Raw genomic sequence first — 19873 nt, 5'->3', positions numbered from 1 at the left:
ATTTGCAAATCATACATCCAATAAGAGGTTAATATCCAAAATGTATAAAGAACCGACACAAGTTAATACAAAAAAGAAAAAAAAAACTGATTGAAAAATGGGCAGAGGACTTGAACAGACATTCTTCCAAAGAAGACATCCAGATGAAAAAGAGGCATGAAAACATGCTCAACATCACCGATCATCAGGGACATGCAAAACAAAACCACAATGAGATGTCACCTCGCACCTGTCAGATAGGAATTATCAAAAAGACAGAAAATAACAAGCATTGGCAAAGATGCTGAGAAAAGGGAACCTTCATAAACTGTTGATGGGAATGCAAACTGGTGCAGCCACTGTGGAAAACAGTGTGGACGTTCCTCAAAAGACTATAAATAGAACTAACATATAATGCAGCAATTGCATTTCTGGGTATTTATCCAAAGACAATGAAAACCTCAATTTGAAGAAATATATGCACCTCTCTGTTCATTGCAGCAATATTTACAATAACCAAGATATGGAAGGAAAGCAACCTAAATGTACATCGATAGATGAATGGATAAAGAAGATATTATATATACATAAATATAGTGGAATAGTATTATAATATATAAAATAGAATGAGATCTTGCCATTTGCAACATCGATGGATCTAGAGGTATATATGCTAAGTGAAATAAGTCAGACAAAGATAAATACCTTATTTTTTCATTTATATGTGCAATTAAAAAAAAGCAAAGAGAATGAAAACAGGAACAGACTCATAGATACAGAGGACAAACTGATAGTTGCCGCAGGGGAGTGGCTTTGGGGGGGAGTGACTTTGGGGGGCACAGACAAAATAAGCGAAGGGGATTAAAAGATACAAACTTTCAGTTTTAAAGCAAGTCAATCATGAGAACGTAATGTACAGCATAGGGAATATAATCAATAAAATTGCAATAATTTTGTATGGTGACAGATGGTAACTCCACTTATGGGGGGGATCATTTCATAATGAATAAAAATAATGAATTTTTTTCATTTGAAAAAAGAGGCACAGAATTTAATGCAGGTGATAATGGGTTCTACTGGTAGAAATTGCCAATAACAGATAATATTTAAGACTTTTCTGTGTTCAGTTAGCAAAGTATTATCTATCATCAAGGCTGCCGCTGGCCTCTAGAGCCTTTGTGCTAATTAGAAAAAATGTTCTTCGGCCTGCGCCCTTCCCCCACCCCCACCCTGTAGCCTGTGCATGCGCAGGTCCCAGGAAGGAGGGCACCAGCCAGATTTCAGCCTTGCCCCAAACTGACAGAAGCCCCTTTGCAGCACACAAAATACACACTTCCTTTATGAAGGCCCTGTCTCTAGAGGGAAGGAAATCAAGGAACAAAGCAATAAATTATGGTCTCTCTGTATGATGGAATATTAGGAAGTCACCAAAATTGTGTTTTACAGAATATTTATTCAAACTATGCTTTAACTAGATCAAGGAAATATTCATGATATAATGTCCAGTTAGAGAAGTAGATTGTAAAGCCAAAAATGTAATAGAATTCTGATTTTATGAACAAATTATCATATGTAAATAAAACAAGGAGGTGTATACCAAAATGTTCACAATTACTATCGCTGGACAATACAATCATGGCTAACTAGTTATTTTTATGTTAAGAAATTTCTTCATTCCAAAGATTTTCTTCAATAACCATGAACTCCTTGTATAATAAACAATGAATTCCAAATAACAAAGAAATATCTATAATCCCATCTGCGTTTCAATCCAGGAAATAATACCATCTAGTTACTCATTTTGATTCAAAATCTGTCCAATTAAGGACACATGGAGAGGCTGAACACGAAATTCATTGTTTCTCCGAGACTATGATCCCCTTACGGACAGGAAAGGACTCTAGAGCGGTTTTAAAAAGAAGAAAAGTACAGTTTAAAGCAGGGGATGAGGGTATGAATTCTATCTCCAATAGCCATTAGAATACGACCTTGGAAAAATGATTTAATCTTTTTGATTGTGTTTCTCCTTTTTATGATACGGTTAATCATTTCTACCTTAAAGACTACCCTGAACATCAGAGGAGCCCGTGGACCTAAAGCACATCCCAAGGGGCCTGGGACTTCATACCTATACAATAATTTAGGTCCTGTTACAGTGATCTCATATACCTTACCTGTCCCTAGCCCACAGCCTTGCACACCGTAGGAGCTCAATAAATGCCACAATGTGTCGTATTAGATTTAGAAGATGCCTGACAGTCTCGAGAGGAAATCTCCAATGTTACATGGTGAGGTAAGCCCTATAGAAGTGGCCTGGTTAGATCGGACCCTAGATTGTGTTAACAAGCACAGAGCCTCTCCAAAAGATCACCACCGCCACTCCTGACTAGACGTTTGATGACTTGTTATGCGTGTGAATATAGGGCGCCAGCCCCTGGGCTCTGCGCCCTCTGTGGATGGCCATTTAAAAGCACAATTCTCGCTGTGTGGGAAAGGGAACTCGGGGCTGATGAATGAATCTGGACTTCCCTTGAAAACTCTTTTTATTAATCACCGAGGCCAGCCGCCCTTGGACTACTAGTAATAATAATGGCAAACACACAGCACTTACGAGGTGCTGGGCACCTTTATAAACACCTTACTTATGCCCCTCCCCCCGCCCATTTACTACACGAGGACCTCTGTCCCCCTCTGCAGGGCACAGAACCTCTGTGAGGTTTGACTCCCTAAATGTTCTGAGCTCTGACAGGACAGGAATTTGTAGCGATATCAGGGGAAGGCAAGACCAGACCAGCCCCTCCTCAGACGGGGGCGACGCAGGGGATACTCCTCACGTGGGAGCAGGAAGCCCAGGAGACGAGACTTACAGAAAGTTGGATGAGCTCTCCGGGGCCGTAACGTAGCTCGTGCCCTCTAAGAGGTGTCAGGACTAGTCTAGAAATCCCTTCGGTGCTCCTACTCCACTCCGGGGACGCAGACACGTCACCGTGCAATCCGGACAATGTTCACATCATTTTTCTTTTCTCTAACTCCTCCTGGCATTTTGCTTATGTTCATTTTGAAAATACCAGCCGATCAGAGGGGAAGGTGTGCTCCTGCTCCATCCTGACCCCTCTGACTTGGGGACACTTGGGAGACAGGGAGGCCACCTCCCACAGGACAGGACTATACAGGTGACAGCCAGGGGTGGGTTCATGTGAATTTAAGAAAGTCAAGAGAAGGGGCCTCTCACTTGCCCTAACCCTTCCCAAATCTTGTACCCAGCTCTGTATTATTCATCTGCTTCCTGTGCGGAGGGCTCCAGGCTGCGCGCGCTCCGAGCCCCGCCCACCCGGTGCCCAGGGAAATCAGATGAGAAGTACAGAGGGACACCGAGTCCGGGCAGAGGCATGGGGGGCCGTCTCGTCACGGGCTCTGACCTCCGCCGCAAGCTTGCCTTGCTTTAAGGGTTTGGACTGGGTCCCCCACCGCCCACCAGCAGGGAGTTATTTGTAGGCTTTTATTGTTTTATGTACTGACAACTGGTATCTGAACAGAGTGAAAAGGGCTTCGTTAGCATCTGACGCAACACTCCATCAGGCAATCCTGAACGATACAATGGAGCAGGACTGGAGCCTCAGATGATTATCTCTCCCTGGGCAGCACTAAAGGCTTTAAAAAGAAAAAAGAGAGAGAGAAAGGTAGCACTTCCAGTGGTGGGGGGGCTCTTTGCCTGTAACCCAGTGAGAGCACCTGTGTCCTCAGGAGGAGGTGGGGAGCTGGCCTAGCAGCTGACTCCTTAGAAACTGCGGGGTCTGACTCTGAATTGTTAGCATACCCTGAGCTCATTGCCCCCTGAGCAATATTGCGGTGGGTGGGTGTGGTGGGGAATGGGGTGGGGGCGTGGTGAGCATCGTAGAATAACAAACAACAAAACCCTTAAGGTGATTTCTCAGAACACTCAAGGCCCTCGTTTGCACTGACTTATCAATCTGCTCTGGACTTTGGAATGTTCCCAGAAACTCTTCCCGCTACCTTGTTGCATCCTAGCCACTAGCGTTCATAAAATGGCCTCATTCCGAAAAAGCAGAATAAAATGTTTTATATTCAGCATTATTACAACCACATACATATTTTATGCACCCAGGAAGAAAATACATCAGAATGCTACCAGCAGTTATATTCGATTTTTTCCCCAAATTTTCTTTAATAATGTACTACTTCAAGGGACACAATAAGTTTGGTGGGGGAGAATATTTTTTTAGTGGCTGTGTCCCCGTGACAGGACCTACTGGAAAGCCCACAATATACGCTGTTTGAAATGAGTAATCCTTAGGGAGAGATGGGGATGCCAGGCTTGTCAACAGTACTGAGCAGAACGCACAGAAGCCGTAAGGCTGTCTTGGTAGAGATGGCTGTCACTCTTCTCAAACTATTTTCATTAGACTCTTTCTTTTTACAATTATTTTCCTGGCCATTTGTATGGGTCCAGCAAAAAGGTGAAGACCCAAAGAACACACTGCTTTAAGTGACAATAAACAAATTACTTCTTTTCCCTAAGATTCTGAAACACCTAAGTTCTTTTTTTTTTTTTTTCTATTTGAGATAGAGGAAGCGTAAGAGAGAGAGAGCACTAGGGGGGAGGGGGGAGGGGAGAGTAGAGGGAGAGAGAGAAGCAGGCTCCTCGCTGAGCAGGGAGCCCGATGCAGGACTCGATCCCAGGACCCTAGGATCATGACCTGAGCTGAGGGCAGGCACTTAACTAACTGAACCACCCAGGTGCCCTGAGCCACCTAAATTCTTATGCAAAGATGATGTTTAATTCTTCAGCTTTATTATCAGTATTCATTTGCACAACAAAAAAATATGCCTCTGGTTTCAGCCAGATGGGCAAGTATCAACTCAAGCCAAGTCAGTAACAAAAATTCTGATTTAATTCACCACTTGAAGGTCCCCTGCATGGGATAAATTGGCCTAGCAAACCTTGTGTATTTATTTTAAATACTGTAACCTAGAAGTGGGGAAACAGCTGTTTTGGCGGGGGGGGGGGGGGGGGGAGAGAGAGAGAGACTCTCGCAAGCTAAAGCAAGGCTTATTAAAGTTTCCTTATTTTTACCAGGGAGACCAGCCAAGGTCACCGCCCTGGTCACGCTGAGTCAATGCTAACTTCGACAACCTTTTAATCAGGCTGCCTTTTCTCTGTTTGTTCTCTGTTTCGTCTCTCTCCATACTTTTCTCCCTCCAGTGGCTCCTCGGCCTTGGGATGATTTCTCACCTCTTTTGCCGAGACCAGGTGTCTAGGGTTGGTAGGTGTGTGGTTCCTTTAGTTCCCACCAAGAGGAGATGGCCACAAACAATCGAGGTTAAGAGCCACATAGTGGAAAACATCTCTATGGTAACTGTTGGTACTTGGCCGAATCAGGCATATGCCAGTCCAAACACGGAACAGCTCCAGGCAGAATTTAGGTCAGGCCCTGGTTTTTACATGAAGATCCAGCGACCCACAGGTTGCCCAAGGCCACAAAGCTAGTTTGTGGCTGAACAGACTGGGAGCCCAAATGCCTCCCCAGTTCCTTCAATTCCTAGTGGAGAGTGACTGAATATCACCCATGGGTGACTCTGAAAAATCCCAGGGACTCTGGTGGCTCAGCAGGTGCTTGGGTGCCTCGCGGCGACTCTGGATGGCCTTTTCCATCATCAAAGTCCATCCGTCACAGATAGGTGGAGGTATTATTTACTAGGGCGCTTGGTGAGTGGAATGACGATAGCCAAGAACTCACAGTGAGATGAAACCTTGTTAACCAAGAAAGTGTGGCAGATGGTATTTTCCAAAAATGCTCGCAACAAGATTTCCAGACCCTCGTGCTCTTGCAGAACCTTGCCACTCTCCCATCAAGAGGTAGAGTCTCTGTCCTCTCCTCTGTACCCGGGCGGGCCTTTGTGATGGCCTGGACCAATACAGTGTTGCGAGGCTTCTGAGAGTGGGTCACAAAAGGCTAACTGGCTTCTGGCTACCTCCCTTCCTCTCTCCTTCCCTCCCCCCGTGCAGCTATGGATCTCCGAGCCACCATGCGAGAAGTCAGGCTATTCTGACGTTGAGAGGCAGAAAAAGAGAGCGAGATGCCCTGTGGGCAGCCCCAGCTGGTACAGTCTTCCCAGCCCAGGCGCCAGACACGCGAGTGAGTCTTCAGATAATTGCAGTCTCAGCCACTGTCTCCCGGCCATGGCACCCAACTGAAGGCCAGTAAGTGCTGGAGGCAAGAGCAAGGCCCAGTGTGGCCTGTGGAGAAGAGGGTGATAGGCTGGGATCAAGGTTGTCTTCACAGAGAGGATACAACTGGACTTGGGTCTTGAAGCATGAATAACAGCCCATCAGAGAGACGAAGGAAGAGGCTCTCCAGGCAAAGCAGTTGGAGAGCCTTGAAACTGACACAGGAAGGCGCAAGAAGTTCCGGGGGTAGAAATAATGGACTCAGCTTAGAGAGCCGAGGAAGGACCTGGCAAAAATAAACCATAATCTGATTCTCATTTGAGAAAGATCATTCTGGCTACAGTGCAGAGGGCAAGGTGGGGGTGGCCCCATCACTGAACGCTATGCAAATAGTGCAGGGGAGAGACAAGCAAAGCTCCAAGGGAAGGCAGTAGCAGTTGAGATGGAGAGAAGTTGACAGCAAGGAAAAGGGAAGTCAGAAAAGATTTGATCGCCTGTTAGGGATAAGAGGGAAGAAGTCTGAAGTGTCTCTAGGTTTCTAGCTCAGAGAAGGCGTTGGCTGACCCTGCCCTTAAAGAGCTTTAGATTGCAAGTGGCTGGAGGGCAGGTGGACTCCATGCCTTCCCCACTCCCATCTCTGTGCTCCCGGGGGTGGGGTGGGGGATGCTCAGGAACCAAGAGGATGTGTAGGTCTCATCAGCAACAGAAGCATTTTTTTAAAAAAGATTTTTACTTATTTTTTTATAATAATATTTTTTATTATATTATGTTAGTCACCATACACTACATCCCTGGTTTTTGATGTAAAGTTCGACTATTCCTTAGTTGCGTATTATCACCCAGTGCACCATGCAATACGTGCCCTCCTTACTACCCATCACCAGCCTATGGGATAGGAAGATTTTTACTTATTTATTTGACAGAGAGAGAGAGAGGGAGAAGTAGATGCCCCACTGAGCAGGGATCCCGACTCAGAACTCGATCCCAGGACCCCAGGATCATGACCTGAGCCGAAGGCGGACACGCAACTGACTGAGCTACCCAGGCACCACAACAGAGGCGTTTTTAAGTTCCAGAGCCTTGGAAGAGTAAATATTCTAGGTATAAAAGAAGAGCAAGGACAGAATCCTGAGGAATATCAGCCTTTCCTGGATGGACAAAGGAAGCAGACCCTGGAGACAAGAATGGAAAGAAAGCGGAGAAGCAGAAGACAAGTCCAGGCACCAAAAAGCTGAGAGGTCACCCATTCCTGCCGCAAAAATATCGGCTCTGAGGAATGCTCGTCTCTGGATGGAATCCAGATGTTTCCCCTTCTCCCTTCTCCGGGTCCTTGCACAGCTCTTCATCCTACAACATTCAAAGAAATGCATGGGCCAGCATGAAGCCCCGATGGCTGATTTATCACTTAGGGTTTATAATGACAATACAATACTGTGTTACTTTTTTTTCCAATTTACCCAATGACTGTAATGGTTTTGGCTAGGAGCTCACTTAATTCTTTAGGTATTCATCAGAATGTTCAGTAAGAACACACTTGAAATTCAGGAAGCAGAGTGTTGCGGCCTTTGGATATGGCCCAGTTGACACAGTAACCAGATCTGCAGGTATATCCAAATTCCTCGCGGGCACACACGATGAGTGAGCTTGCACATTTTTTAGAATAACTAAGGAATGCTGAGATCCGCCAGCACTTAATTAATATTGATGGGTCCCTTCCTAGAAATGTTGGACTTTGAAAGCAACTTGGATGTCATCACCTCTGAACCCTACAGACTTTGGGTGTATCATTAGATGGCAGGGGACAGGGAGTTTCAATTCCACTGGAAACAGAACAAGTCAGGGAAACCTGATTCTACACAGAGCTGACCAGCCAGGGTATATAAATTATTAATGAGGACTTGCCTGGAGGGTAAAGGTGGGTTGGCCACAGATGAATCATAGACTTCCTCTCAACAAGAGTGCCCATGGCCAGGACTGTCATTTTCCAGATGAAGAAACAAAGGACTACGGAAGTTAACCAACTTGCCCAAGGTCAAACCCAAGCTAGATCCAGAGCCAAGATGATTCCTGCAATCAAATCCCTCACAGTGTCTATTTCTGGGCCATTCCTGATTTTGTCTTATGTGCTTTATGCCAAATGTCATAGATATGGAAAGCTGAGATATTGTTGACATATGCTTTTCCAACATAGGCAGCCACTTGCGTTTGGGGATTTTCTTTAAAGCTTTTCCAATGTCCCCCAAATGCAAAAATGGAATATGAGGGGCGCCTGGGTGGCACAGCGGTTAAGCGTCTGCCTTCGGCTCAGGGCGTGATCCCGGCGTTATGGGATCGAGCCCCACATCAGGCTCTTCCGCTATGAGCCTGCTTCTTCCTCTCCCACTCCCCCTGCTTGTGTTCCCTCTCTCGCTGGCTGTCTCTATCTCTGTTGAATAAATAAATAAAAAATCTTTAAAAAAAAAAAGAATGGAATATGAAAACAAAATGCATACTGCTTAAGGTCAATGTAATACAACTTAGAGGTAAGTGCTTATTGGACTCTTAAGATGGGTTTGGAAAATTGAGTGAAATTTTGTCCACAGAGAGGAAATGTAATTGTTAACTGCTTCTCAAAATCTAATTATTTTTATTTCTTGAGATAAAGCATCACCATGGGTTACTAGGAACTTGCCAGTTACAGTCTAAGACTTGCTGGCTCCAGGCACAGTGCTCTCTTGAGCAGGCAGCAGACAGGAATGCAAGCATCTGCTTGAATCCTGCGCTGACCACAATCCTGCTGCTCTCCTACGGGTCCACGAGACCTTCTAGTCACTTAGTCCAGCTGGCTTTTTTCAAACTTTGTTCTCTTCTGTGTCTCTTATATAAAAAATGGCTCCTGCCTACCTTCTCTTCTGTACAGGCCTTTCTTTTCTTGGCTTCCGTGGCACCAAAGATAGCAGAGTTTTTCCCGCAAGAGCCAGATCTGATTTATTAGTGTTGCTTCCTGGAGCATGGTGCTGGGAAGGGCTCTGAGAAAATTGTCACGATCCACTAGTGATGTCTGCAGTGGGTAGAGCGAGGAAGAGTGGTGGTAATTGGTAGATGTGCTGTCTGCCATTGCTGAATGTTGTTTTCAACTATCTGCCTCCTCGTTTAATCTTATAAATGTTGGTACTTTCTAGGTCCTCAGGCTAGCATAGTGTCTGGTACATTACAGTGGACAATGTACACACTGAAAGATTGTTAATTTCTGCATTTCAATACTCTCTCCCTTAACACTCTCTTCCCTTGTTTCAATGACTACTGCCATATACTCGGCTCTTCAATCTATACGTCTTGACCTGAATGTCCACCTGCCTGGTGGACAGCTCCACCTGGATGGCACACCAGTAATTCAAGTGCAAAATTTCTAAAACCAAATTGGCTTCTCTCATCTGCATGCCATTCCTTTCTTTTCTTTTTCTTTTTTCTTTTTTTCTTTTTTTCTTTTTTTGCATACCTTATTTTCACTGATGACCTTCTCACTTCCTTCCCTTTTATCTCCTTCAAGCATCCTCTTACCCTGGTACCCCTTATCAGACAGCTGATGTCATCCTTTCTCTGGTCTGTTCAGGCTGGCTCTCAGCCCTGTGATCTATTTCACGCACTGCTCCCAGATTGGATTTCCTAAACCCAAGGGCAGATCCTATGATTCCTGTCTTTGTCCACAAGCAGACCCGGAGACAGACTACAAACAAGACAAGAGATGGCCATGGAAATGATTACAGCTGGCGCAACTGTTCTGAAGAAATCAAACAGGAAGGATCTAGACTAGCAGGGCTGCGGGGGTATGAGGGGACCTCTTTGGGCATGTGATACTTCAGTTGAAGCCAGGAGGATGAGGAAGAGGCTGCCCAGGGAAGGCAAGTGTGGTGGGAGCTGTTCGTTCCACACCTGGCACAGGGAAGCCTGCCAAGGCTCTGTTGACCATATTTGTCGGTACCTACTTACTAGACCAGGAGCGGAAACTTCAGCCTGGCTCCTTCAGAAACACGCTGGGTGTCCAGCTCCCACAACAATCCATGGCAGCCCCACTGAGAGGCAACCTTCGAAACTGGGATCTTAGGGGATGCTGGTGACAGCTGGACGGTGAGGTGTTTTGGCGGCTCTTGGGCTGCTTCTCGTTGTTTGCGAGTGTCTCTAGGGCAATATGCACAGTTTGAGAGTTTTATGGTTTAGGAATAGCTTATTTTATTTTTTTAAAAGATATTGTTTATTTATTTGAGAGAGAGAGAGAGCATGAGAGAGAGAGCACGAGCAGGAGGGAAGGGCAGAGGGAGTGGGAGAAAATTGACACGATCCACTAGTGATGTCTGCAGTGGGTAGAGTGAGGAAGAGTGGTGGTAATTGGTTATAAGACGCGGGACTCAATCCCAGGACCCTGGGATCATGACCTAAGCCAAAGGCAGACGCTTAACCAACTGAGCCACCCTGGTGTCCCAGGAATAGCTTATTTTAGAGGATTAGGCCAAGTGGTGTGGTTGTGATTACTAAAGACGTAAGCACCCTGCCCTTGGCTGCAATTACCCCTTTACTAAAACGGGTAGCGTTTGTACCAGAGACAGAAGCTTCAGGGGCTAAAATGCAGGCAACAAGAAAACGAGGCCAGGAACAAGGAGACTACACACGCTCTTGGTGAAGGGGCCAAATTCCGCAAACACATCTTTGGCCAACATGCAACTTGATAGAACCCCTTCATCTCCAGAAAGAGGTTTTGTGAATAGCTTTCTATTTTATCGTTTATAGAAGGAGCAGTGGAAAGCCCTTCGTCATTCTGTCCAACGCTCCCGTGAAACCCTTGAGCGGTCTCCACATTGAGCCGTGACAGAAGTTGTAGCTGGGGACAGTGCCGGGGCCGGATTCTGAGTTCCCACACTTCATCTTTTAATGTTTCAGCATCTTCCAGAGTGTTGTCGGATATCTGCTTCCAGAGCCTTCAGGAGAAGAGATAGATTGCCAAGCCCAGTAGCTAATGTTTGGTTTTATAAACACTCATACAACCGGTTTGCTTCAGGGACTGAGAAAGCACCGTTTAGTCGCTGTTGAGATCAAAGCAGACAAGCTACATGGGTAATTCCATTCTGGGTTCAGTCCAGTGGCCCCAGTCATCCCATTATGAAAGATCCCAGCGTGGCGGCCTGTGGTTTATGCTTCCATCGCTCCTCTTTCCAATATGAGAGCTGACCCAACAAGGATCCTGGCTTGCTCACCCGGCAGCCTCAGCTCTGACCCACACATATTGACATTTAATCAATTGTATTGAATGAATGAATGAGTGAGGGAATGAATGAATTTTGATTCTACAAAGACAAAAACTCTTCAATTATATCTTCAATTATAATTTTTTTTTGGCTTAAAACAATAGAAATTTATTCTCTCACAGTTCTGGAGGCCAGAAATCCAAAATCAAGGTGTCCACAGGGGCAGACTCTGTCCGAAGGCTCTAGGGGAGGAGCCCTCCTTGACTCTTCCAGCCTCTCGTGGCTCTAGGTGTCCCTTAACTTGTGGCTGCATCACTCCCATCCTGGCCTCCATCCCTATAAGGCCCTCTCCTCTGTGTTTTTGTCAAAACGCCTCTATTTTCAAAAGAAGTAAGAGTTTTCCCCTTTCAGGGGTGCCTGGGTGGCTCAGTTGGTTAAGCGTCTGCCTTCGGCTCAGGTCATGATCCCAGGGTCCTGAGATCAAGCCCTGCATCGGCCTCCCTGCTCAGTGGGGAGCTTGCTTCTCTCTCTGCCTCTCCCCCTGCTCGTGCTCTCTCCCTCTCTCTCTCTCTTAAATAAAGAAAATCTTTTTTAAAAACTTAAAATTAAACATAGAAAATAAATTAAATGGAGTTTTCCCCTTCAAACCTGCACAAAACGTTAACGTGGGTGGGTTTGGGTCTAGTACCAGAGCTGGTACCACGCGAAGCCCTTGAAGGCTGTGCACGAACAGCTGTTCTGGTACACTGTCATTACTTACCCATAAGCCTTCAACTGCTCCATTTCACCTCTTCCATTTGGTTCCACTTCTTCCACTGTGGCTTGCTTCTGGCCTTGCATGGAAGAAAACACCCTTCTGATTTTCCCGTCCTAGAAAAACGTTTCTATCCTTGCTCTCTATGGAGGCCAAGCGTTACACAGAATTAAACCATGCATAATATATGTCCCAATGCTGCTAGACTTTCTTTTCTAAAATTTCAGTCATGCTCACCTATGTTCTTTTTTTTTTTTTTTTCACCTTTACTCCTTGCCATACAGTAAAATGCAGTTTTGCAGGAAACACTGGTTCTCAGGTCAGTCTGGGAAATGCCAGGTTAAACAAACATCGCCAGCTTTCCTCACTGTAGGATTTGTCAGAGCCTTCAGGACACTCGCGAGCACTGGGACTCGCCAATGTTTGTCAGAGTCTCCAGATGTATTTGATCCCAGAAACCTTCTCTCCGGACTAGCATTTTGGCCAAGGCACTTTGGAGAGCCATAACATACAAGCTTCTTCCTTGTTTTTCCTTGTTTTTCTATCACCTCTTTTCTCCAACGTTTCTTTAGATTTAAAAATGATTTTCCTTTATCCAGTTTTGGTTGTCTCTTAATCAAAAGGTCTGATTTAAACAAATGGATACTAAATACATATGAAATTAAAATGAAGTAAAATACATTTCAGTGTTTGGAAGATTGAGAGAGGCTACAGATCTCCAGCCCCCGAGCACCCCAGGAGGGCAGTCACAGCCCACGTTCCGCCCGCCCTGGGAGCAGAGGAGAAGAGCTTCGCTGGCAGCTGGCGGCCTGAGCCACGGTCTGGGAGGTGCTGCTTTTCTGTATCATTGTTCCGTAGCCAGCAGTGATCAGAAAACCACTAGCAACACATAGCCCAGGATAAAATTTTCCAGAATCCTTGTAACCCTGCACTTGTGCCTTCCCAGAGGTCTTGGGAGCCTTGGAATGTTCAGTACTTGCTTCCGCAACATTTCCTCTCATTTATAAAAATGCCAGATGGCACATATTCATGCTTTAAATTGGAGTGAATTAGAAATAAAGTTAATTTTTGTTTGGGTAGGATGTCTTTGAGGTTGGTGTGACCCCCTTAAGAAAATCATCTGTCTGGAGATTCCAGGAGTCTTCAGGCACAAAGGTCCGTGGAATATAAAACTCATGTGCAAGATGACCCACTGGCAAACTGTGCTCCCCCTTCCCCTACCGCCTGTCACCGTTCTGTCCTGATGCCTTGCAAGAGTCACTGCTTCACACACCGTATGACAAGTGCCAGCCCTGGCTGGGGGCTGTGGAGGGGGTGCCCAGAGATGAGAGGACCAGGGTCAGTCACCAGGACAGACCCGAGTGTGACACCCCTTTGGCCCATGGCAGCTCTGCGCCCCCAGGTTGTGGCAAAGCCAAAGAAGCCAGCAGCTCGCGAGCTGCCCTGTCCCTGAGCCACTCACCCACCCTAAAACAGTTTTGAGTAAATGAATTCTTCTGGGTTTACTATGACATTTCCTACCTTCACTGTGTTTATAGCAAGTGGTTTCGTCTATTTATTTTTTAGGCTGCCTCAGAATGTACGGTGTACTTGAGGATTGTTTGGGGTCAGAGGACTTCTTTCCATGCCTGCCTTCCTCCTGAAAACAGAGATGTTTGGCATCTGTTCATCCATTGTGTGGCCTTTCCCTTTTACCCGGCACAAGCCTCAGAAACCTTCCTCCCCACGTGTCCCCTATCTTCCTCCCTTTTCTCCAGCCCTGTGGTTTCCTTCTCCACCTCCCCAGATTTCCTTCCGGCCCACTCTGCTGCAACCGTCCAGGGAGGCTACAGACCTCTCTCCCTCCAGCCTGAGCCACAGCCACCATGAACCTAATGACCCTTTCGTTACTGCCCGCCTGTGAATGAGGCGGTTGGCCTGGCGGTCAAAGCAAATTGAGGGCTATGCTTGCAAACTCCAACATTTATTCTGCTGGGGCCCCAGGTAAGGCCCTGTAGTTTAATTTAGCCAACCAAGGAAGCAAGACCAGAAGTGCCTGAGGTGGGACTATCTGCCTTTCTCATCTGGTTGTTAGGAGCTGCAGCCTGGTGTGGGGGGGAAGTAGCCTGGGCTTTGGGGACAGATTTGACTTTGAATCACGACTCTGCATTCTGCTACTGTGTGATCTCAGGAGAGTTACTTAACTTCACTGGGCCTTGGTTTTCTTACCTATGAAGGGGAGTTAATAGAAATAGCTACCTTCCAGGCTCCTGGTATAAAGTATGCAGAGTGCCTGGTACTGAGCTCAAGAACTGGAAGCCCCAGGGGTGCCTGGGGGGCTCAGTCGGTGAAGCATCTGCCTTCGGCTCAGGTCATGATCCCAGGGTCCTGGGATCGAGTCCCGCATCGGGCTCCTTGCTCAGCGGGGAGCCTGCTTCTCCCTCTGCCTGCTGCTCCCCCTGCTTATGTGCTCTCTCTGACAAAAAAAAAAAAAAAACAAAAAACGAAAGCTGCACAATGATGGAGCCAATGGCCAAGCGGGGTCGCCGGCACGGCCCGCCTGCTCAGGCACGATGGCATCATCTTGGAGACTCCAGCTCGGGTGTCTCCTCCTCATCTGAGATGACCCCATAATGAATTTGTTTCTTGCCTGCACCAAGGGAGCCTATTCCTCTGGCCTCCCTGCTGGTGACTGTCTTATGTAAGCGAGGGGAGACAGCATCACCAAGCCCCCTGCATTGGCTCTGGGCAGTCCTCCCTGGCCAGCAGACAGCATCTGATACCTTCCAGAAGTGGGGCTGGTGATGGTGGTGAAGGGGAAGGCAAAGGAGAGGAATTACTAACTTCTTTCCTCCTGTTTTGGAAATACAAGAGAGCATGCTGTCTTCCACACACTCTATGAACCCTGCTACAGATAATAATCAAAACACTGGCTATCGTGGACATCTGTCCTGTACCCATTTCCTGTGACAGAAAATGTTCCTCAACAGAGAAGTGAGCGCAGAACCAGGCTGGCCATCTCTCTGGCCACAGTGAACAGTCCATCGGTGTTCCCCATGGAATTTTGTTTACCAACGTCAGGGGAGAGAGGCCTTCTTCCCTCTCTGCGCTCTGAGTGGGGTGGGTATTGGACTGCAGTGCGGGTAGCAATGTTCCCCACAGTGCGGAAAAGTTAATCCTAGGACCAACCCCACCCCTGCTTTCTGGTATTTGGTTGTAGGAACCAGCTTATTTTTTTTTCCTTTTTATTTGTTTGATTAAGCTCTTTTGCAACTTAATGAGTTGCGAACTTACCCAAGTACAAGTAAAAGAGCTATGGAATCTCCAAATGCAGGCTGTGAACTTGACCCCTCTTTGATGACAGGATGCCAGATATCATGAGCTAAGTCTGCTTGTTTAGAAGGAAAATGTTCTTCTTACTAGAGCCCTTAAAAGTTAAATCTTTGAAGCATTCTGAAGAAGAACTGGCACATCACCTGTGTCCTCAATCTCTTCTACGCTGAATACCTTTGGTTGTCATCTGCTTTGAGCCGCCATGTTGAAAGTGCATCTCCACACATTGGAAATTCACTAGTCTTTTGATTTGTGGGTATTAGCTTTGCATTTTGCCATTCCATGGGCTGTGGGCACTGGCTTACATAAGCCTCTCCCTCACCGTGAACCCTGGCTTGCGTGGGCCTGTCCATAGATCTTGCCCATCAGAGCCTGCCTGGTGGTGGGTACAGAAAAATCAGGAGCCTAGTTAGTCCCAACTCAAACACTATCTGAATCTATGGCTTTAAACAAGTGATGGCCACCTTCCGGATCTCTGTTTCTTCACCTACAAACAGAGGGTGCTGGATTAAAGGAGACAAGGTCCTTCTAATTCTATGAGCCTATTATTTTTCAATATGATTTGTAAACTAAGGTCTTGGCATTTGGAGTGAAATCAAGGAGCAGAAACTTGGTATGTTGAGCTCTTCCACCTGAGCAAACACTACACCCACAAAGTGTAAATTCCCACTAGCACGGAAACAATAGGACCACCCTTGGAGTGAGAGAGGTGATGTTAAAACGTCATGGGCCTCCGGCAGGGGAACTTTCTCAGCAGCAAATAAGACAACCGCTGCCAGATGTCAGGGTCACTGAAACCAAAGAGAAACAGGAGCATAAAATAGACTTTTACATGTAACATTAGCACCTCATAAGGGAACTAAATTAGCATGGTGGATTAGATATAATCACTTTTTTTTTTTAAGTACTATTCAGTCTCATTGCTATATTTTGTGGTGTGGAGGAAAACTGGTAAGAAAATTGAGAAGTGTTAGGAAAAGAGGTCATGTACACATGAAAGTCAACTTGGCTGAGTACAGAGTTCTTTTAGATGCTTCTCCCAAGTGTTCTGACAGTGCTAGAAGAGGTCAGAAGTCACGCTGGTATTTGTTCTCCCATCAATAAGTTGTTTGGGGGGTTAATCATTTCCTACCTAGATCCTTGCAGCACTTCTGGGTTTTGTCCTTGTAATTTAAAAAAATGTCATTAGTATGTGTCTAGGTGTGGGTCTGTTAGGACTGATTTTCTCTGAAATATGTGAGCCTATTCGGTCTATTTACTCTGGTCTCTTTCCAGCCTGGAAATGTTTTCTTCAGCAAACTTATTATCGCTTCTCTTTCTATTCTGGGGTTTTCCTAAGTAATACTATAATTCTTAAATTGGATTCCTATTCTCTTTCTCAGTAGCTCTTTTTTCAGAAATTCTTTGCTTAGGGCACGTGGGTGGCTCAGTCATTAAGCATCTGCCTTCGGCTCAGGGCCTGATCTCTGGGTTCTGGGATCGAGCCCCATGTCAGGCTCCTCTGCTGGGAGCCTGCTTCTTCCTCTCCCACTCCCCTTGCTTGTGTTCCCTCTCTTGCGGGCTGTCTCTATCTCTGTCAAATAAATAAATAAATAAAATCTTAAAAAAAGAAAAAAAAAGAAATTCTTTGCTTGTGTCATTTCTAATTCAATGTTCTTTTCCCATACATCCCAGCAGGTCTCGCAGGATTAACCTCCAAATCCTTGATTCCATTCTCTACGCTGTCAGTTTTGCCGATGTCCACATCCACGATGATGGCATTTGATTCTTCAACTGCATTTTTGGCAGTACATTCTTATCTGTCTCATCTCTCTTCCTAGCTCATCTTGCTGACTTTTTTTAAGATCTGATTTTTTTTTTTTTTTTAGAGGAGTTTCAGGTTTACAATAAAATTGAGAAAAGGATGCAGAGATTTCCTAAATACCCCTTGGCTCCACACCCGCACAGCCTCCCTCATGATCCACACCGCTCACCGGAATGGTACGTTTTTTACCGAGGACAAAACAACATTGACACATCATAATCCCCTGGGGTCAGTAGAGTGTTTACCTTAGGGTTCATTCTTAGTGTTGTATATTCTGTGGGTTTAGAACACATGTATAGTGACCTATATCCATCATTAGAATACCATGCAGGGTATTTTCACTACCCAAAAATCCTTTGTGCCCTGCCTAGGCTTCCCCCCCCCACCCCCCGGACCTCCTTCTGGCAACCATAGACCCTTTTACTGCCTCCATAACTGTGCCTTTTCCAGACTGTCCTACAGTGTACAGCCCTCCCAGATTGGCTTCTTTCACAGAGGAATATGCATTTAAGTTTCCTCCATGCCTTTTCATGGCTTGATGGCTTATTTCTTTTTAGTGCTGAATAATATTCTGTTTTCTGTATGTACCCCAGTTTATTTAGCCATTCACCTACAGAAGGACATGCTGGTTGCTTCCAAGTTTTAGCAATTGTGAATAAAGCTGTTGTTAAAATCCACGTGCAGATTTTTGCGTGGACCTAAGTTTTTAACTCCTTTGGGTAGAGACCAAGAAGCATATGGTAAGACTATGTTTATTTGCAAGAAACCATCTTGCTATTGTTTTAGAAATCAGGGGGTACTTCCTTATCTCTGGTAGGCAGTTGGGAATAAAAGAGGCTTCAGTAAAGCTAGTAGATGAACATTATGGCTATTTGTTCATCTATGTGCTTAGAAGTTGTTCACTTTTTTTTTTTTTAGATTTTATTTATTTATTTGACAGAGAGAGAGACAGCCAGCGAGAGAGGGAACACAAGCAGGGGGAGTGGGAGAGGAAGAAGCAGGCTTCCAGCGGAGGGGCCCGATGTGGGGCTCGATCCCAGGATCCTGGGTCACGCCCTGAGCCGAAGGCAGACGCCCAATGACTGAGCCACCCCGGGCGACCCATAAGAAGTTGTTCACTTTTCAAAATGTGTGCTATACTATACTAAATGTTTACTACAAAAATTATTATATGGCAGAACTGCCGAAGAAAGCAATGAACTATATAGGACATATTCACATATTTCTAAATAAATTTTTCCTAATTAAAAAAGAGAAGGAAGCATCTCACTAACTTTTCATCTGAATCTTTTCTCTGTGTGTGGTTTTCTGTAACTCATAAAGACCATGTCTTCTCGTGATCAAAGATCTCTTAAATTTCTCTTTTGTTTCCTATGGTAGGACCATTTTCTTTTCAGTCTTTAGAAATATCCCTTCCTCTTTTTCATAAGCTATATCTTAGTTGTTGTTCCTGTTCCCCAACCTTCAAATAAGGGGGATATTTGGCAAACTACTGATGCTTTTGGAATATTTACCATATGCCTGATAGTTTATAAATATGTCAGCATATAAATTTGGGCTTCATTCTCATACACCCCAACACCTTACACTACAGAAAAAGGTAGGTCTTCTTTTTTTTTTTTTTCCTAAAGTCCTGGCTCTATTAGCCCTAAGGAGGTGCCAATAGCTCCTTCACATTTCTGGAACCCCTGAAGAAATTGCCCCTGTACACGGCATTGTTTGGGAATTCTGGATCCATGCAGAAAGAGTCCAGAACTACTCAAGAGTGGGAGAGATTTAGAGCCTGGTGTTTGAATGGGTTTGCAGAAAGTTCCAGCCCAGAGAGGGGGTGAATTCCCTGTGAGCTGTGGGATCTGAAGTTTCTGCAGGTGATAGAAACCAACTCCTTGCTTACGTGAAAGAGGCTTCGATCTGGGGGTACATGAACTTCACAGCAGGCCTGCTAAGTGAGCAGTAGCTCTGGCGCGGTGAAGACGGGGTCTCTACAGAGGATGGGCTGCGGAAGGAGCAGCATTCAGGGCAGTGACCACAGAGTTTAAGAACAAAGGGCTTGTTCCCAGTTTGGGGGTCTGCATAAGCCAACTGATACTAAGTCTCTCGCCGGCTTTGGTAAGTGGAATGTTCAGACCCAGATTTTATTGCATTAAGAATTATCAAGAAATGTGACTTTCCTTGCACTTGGGTTCTGTGGAAGAAGTTATCCTGATTACACATCAAGTATTCCCGGAAATCTTCCAAGGAATCCTGCCAGGCAGTATTCCCATGTTACAGTGACGGAAACAGAGGTACAATGTCGGGAATAATTTTCCCAAGGTCCACAGCCCATTGTGCAGAATCGATATTCAAATCCAGGACCACCAGATGGCCAAGCTCTTAACCACTGTGTGCCATTACTCCAGGCTGGAGGGTGTGTGAGTCTTCATCTTTTTACGTGTCTTCCTAGGACTTCTAGCAGGAAGTTAAACTAGACACTTCCTTGTATAGTTTGTCATATACTTCTTCTTATAACATTTGGACCTTGGATTTTCCCTGAAAGTTGATGGAAACTGCTGATTTATAAGAAAGAGAAATGCTTACTTACTAACATTAGGAAAAAGAAATTTCTACATTTTACA

This window comes from Ursus maritimus, unplaced genomic scaffold, assembly GCF_017311325.1.
Source record: "Ursus maritimus isolate PB19 unplaced genomic scaffold, ASM1731132v1 scaffold_28, whole genome shotgun sequence".
Taxonomy (NCBI): domain Eukaryota; kingdom Metazoa; phylum Chordata; class Mammalia; order Carnivora; family Ursidae; genus Ursus; species Ursus maritimus.
The sequence above is the reverse complement of the archived record's forward strand: the minus strand, read 5'-3'. Positions refer to the sequence as shown.